General features: G+C 42.1%; 1 long non-coding RNA gene across 1 annotated transcript; it reads left to right on the top strand.

Moving 5' to 3' along the window:
* Positions 1-1,980: 1,980 nt before the first annotated feature.
* LOC123074190 (uncharacterized) lies at positions 1,981-3,304 on the top strand. Its single transcript, XR_006435898.1, has 3 exons — positions 1,981-2,349; positions 2,447-2,692; positions 2,860-3,304. It is a non-coding gene; the product is annotated as an uncharacterized lncRNA (long non-coding RNA).
* Positions 3,305-4,129: the final 825 nt, after the last annotated feature.

The following is a 4,129-nucleotide window of genomic DNA, read 5'->3' as shown; positions in this document are numbered from 1 at the left end:
GGGGGTTGGGCCGGCCGGCTGGGCCTGGGGTGGCCCAGTTGGGCCAGGTCCAGTGGGGGGCTTTTGTTCCTTTTTTTTTGTTCTGTTTTCTGTTTTCTCTTTTTTGTTTATTTCCTTTTCGGTTTTATTTCATTTAAAAGTATTTAGACATTTTATAAAAATGTGTTTTCTCCACCATAATTACCAGTGTATTATTTAGAACCCACTGAACATTTCTGTTTGAATTTTTGAAAACTTTTATTTTCCACTTTGATTATATTTGAAGTTTGAACTAGGAGTTTGACAAGGGTGTGGTTCAAATGTGATCAAGCCCTGTTTAGCAACATGATTAGCTTAATCACAGGGGTTACTGTAGCATGATTCACTAATTTCACCTATAAATTGATGTTTAATCAAGAATCCGTGGTGTACACATATTTGACTGTGCCTGCTCTCTTTGATTATCATAGCAAGGGAAGATATTTTGTTCTTGAGAGCGAGGCCCGAGCTCACAACGCGGCGGTTGTGGCTGCACGACAGGCCAAGGCATCCGCACCGAGAGCCTCCGTGAGCTACCACCCCGACTTGTATCCAGGCTAGTGACTGATTACCAAGTTAGGCCAAAAGCCTAAGCTTGGGGAGTACGTATTTCCACCGACATTACATTCATCTTCACACATTACATTCCAGTTGTCGGTGTTCACACTTTTTCATTGTATTATCCATGTTAAATTTATTTTCTTGCTTTAATCTTGTGTGTTTGAAAAACCTTGAGAAAATAAAAAAATATTTTCTGCTTCTTTTTTATTTTTCTTTCTAGAGTAGTTAGCTGTAGCACTAAAAATAAAACCCCAAAAGATTTCCTTGTTCTTCTTTTGCTTGTTGGGAGCTTTCCCGTGTTAATAGTTTTTCTCGTTTTTGCTTTTCCCTTTTATTTGCTTGTTCAAGAAAACCAAAATCTCCAAAAATATTGCAGTGTGTTTCTCTGAATTTCTTTTCTTTTTATTTGAGTCATATCAAGGAGAAGGACACGATGAAAATGTTGAGTGACTCTCATATGCATAATTGTTGATCTAACAAAGAGCCATTTTACCTTGTCTTTTCCTGTTGAATAAAATGTTTGCAGATTCCAGCTTAGTCCACGTCACTTTTGCACCATTATTATTATGTCACATCGTTCGGTCGTGCAAGTGAAAGGCAATAATGACGATTTTGATGAACTGGCCGTGGCAGAGAGAAACGGGTATGAACTCGACTTGTTCTATTTTTGTAAATATGTTTAACCTAGTATCCATGATTCAGCCCATTATGATTAAACATGTTTGCAATGACAATTAGGGATTATAGTTTCTGATGCCATGCATAAGTAGCTAGGGGTTGATAATTATTTATCTTGGATATCAACATTGAGTTAAAATGATTGTGATGTAGTATGATGATATGGTATCCTCCTTTGAATGTTCGAGTGGCTTGACTTGGCACATGTTCATGCATGTAGTTGAATCAAAACCAACATAGCCTCTATGATATTTATGTTCATGGTGTTCATATCCTACACATGCTAGTGTCCAATGTTACTTATGCATAATGCCTGTTCATGACCGTTGTTTTTCTCTAGATGGCCGCTTCTCAACCTATTTGCTAGCCTTCGCCCGTACTAAGTGGGAATTCTGCTTGGACATCAAAAACCTTAAACCCAAGTTATTCCAGATGAGTCCACCATTTAGAGACATTAAAACTGAGCACTAATCAAGCCCTCTCACACCATTAACATTTTTAACCATTGGATGTACTCTGGTGGGAGTTCTCGGCCGTTAGATGTCCTTCCAATTCCGCCTGGGCTATTTCCGCGGAGCACCAAGCACGGCACTTTACTGGGCCGCTTCTCCGGTAACAAATTCAGACGTATGTCGTAAACTCGGCAAATGGGTTTGGCCCATGTCATCTATAAAAATGAACAGACCGTACGCACATATCTGGAAAAAGAAGTGCGTCGCTCCTCCTTCCGTGGTCAGATCGGTTATCTCTTCTCCTCGGCCGCCGCTCTTCCCCAGCCTACCAGCACTACTCCAGCCGCCTCCTCCACATGTGTGCTGCTCCTTTACCGGTTGACAGTTGTGCGGCGGCGTCGCCTGGCCTTTTCCTTGGCCCATTTGGCTGAGCTCTATGCCTAGCCCGCCGGTCGCTCCCTCATTCGATGCCTCCTCTTCTCCTTTGGCGGCTAGTTCCTCCCCTGATCTAACACCGAAGCCTTCCTTGCCCCCAAATTCATCCCCCCCTCTCTGTCTCCGATGTCGACGATGCCACCCGAGACTGCAGGAACGGCGCCACTAGCCGCCCTAGCTAGCTTCACCGCCGTCTAACCTACAGGTAACAACCAACACACCCCTCCCTCCCCTTCTCAAACCCTAGCTTCCAAAACTTTAGCAGCTGATGTTGGTTCGATCCCCACCTGACCGCCCCTCAGTCATCCCGATTCCACAGCGGCGAGGTAGCGAACCTGAGAGGGGGTGCAGAGGCGCACACGCGGTTCATGCAGTACAGATATCAGGCCAACTCGAGCCTGGTCCTCATCACTGACTCGCAGCCACGCGCGATCCCGAGACGCTCTGGGGCCTTATCGACAAGAAGAGCTCTGGGCACCATGCCGTGCAGGCCAAGCCCCTGGTGCTCAAGGACAGGCTCACCAAGGCCCGGAAGGAGTCGGTAGCACGTAAGCTATTTCTGCATTTCGTTTGATGAACGAATAGTTACTTCGACATTACCTTTATTTTGAGTGATAATCCAATGAGCTAGGTGCTTTATTTTCTAATTTGTTCGCACCTTAGTGACAGTGGAGTGGTTTAATTTAGTCTGATCTTGTTTGATTTTGTACTACAGGCTAGCAGATGGAGATGGGCGTGGAGGTATCAGAGGACAGAGCAGAAAGAATTCATGTCCGCTACTAAGATGTATCAAACCACATATTGTGTAGTTCAGATTGAATATTTTGTATATAACTATTTCATCGATGTTCCATGAATAAAGGTTGATTTTATTACTCTCAAAGATGACAGATTTCGGTACTGCACATGCTGTGAATTGATATGGAAGTAACTCTGATGATTATTGTTTTCATGAATCTTGTACATTTTTGCAAATTGATATATTTCACTACACATGGATAGGCTGCATAAAGCAAAAACAAAATTCAGGTTGCACTCTCTTCTTAAGAAAGCTACATTGGTGAGATCTTGAAGTTAGGAGAGGAGTGAAAAGCCATATGTCTACTTGCCATCAACTATGCCCGGGATTTCACACATTGCTTTGGATGAGCAAAGATTGGGATAGGTACATGAATACACATGCTCTCCACCCCCATCCCCTTTTCCCTCAACTTATACTGGAGTACAACCATTTTGCTAATTTAGCTGAGATGAAGTTTGTTGCAGGTCTATATATTTTCTGATTTTCCTACAAGAAGTTCTGCCGGTGAAGTTAGCGGGAGTGTGAAGAGTCAGTTCGACAATTCTTCTACTGCTTGGTGGTGCAGAATTTCCGTCCTTGCTTGTTCATATTTCAAAATTTTGCTTATATATTAGTAATATTTTTCGTTTATTATGTGATGAACATTGACCATCCTGTAGTGAAGATAAGATTTATATGTACCAGTAGTCCAGTGTCCAGTCTGAAACGCAAAGACAAATACAATATTGAAAATGGACCATTCGTAACTAAAAATTTAAAATGGAAGTGTCATATGTCTTCGACACCTTTGTCGGCTATTTAGTGATGAAGATTAGGTGATGGATAGCAACTACTCTTTATTTCTTGGTGGTTTTGGTAAGCAAATATTCCATGTTGCTCTTTGTTAGCCTGTAGCAACAAGATGATGCAGAACTATTCTATAGCATGGACTACATGGTACTGCATATACATTAGGGTATAAGACGACATTGCGTGTTCTGTATTGTAGCAAATGTAGAAAAATTGGCAGACTATCTGTAGTTGTCAGTGATCTAATTCTGAGAGATTTGTTCAAGCGTTAGATTTTAGAGGTGTAAACGAACTAGATATGGGTGGTAAGGTTGCTCATTTGATTAAGTTCAGCGTTTAGTGGTACTGCAAGTGTACGAAAAAATACGTGTTTGTTTTCTCTACACTTCCTTAG

Source organism: Triticum aestivum, chromosome 3D (genome assembly GCF_018294505.1).
Source record: "Triticum aestivum cultivar Chinese Spring chromosome 3D, IWGSC CS RefSeq v2.1, whole genome shotgun sequence".
Lineage (NCBI taxonomy): Eukaryota > Viridiplantae > Streptophyta > Magnoliopsida > Poales > Poaceae > Triticum > Triticum aestivum.
The sequence above is the reverse complement of the archived record's forward strand: the minus strand, read 5'-3'. Positions and strand labels throughout refer to the sequence as shown.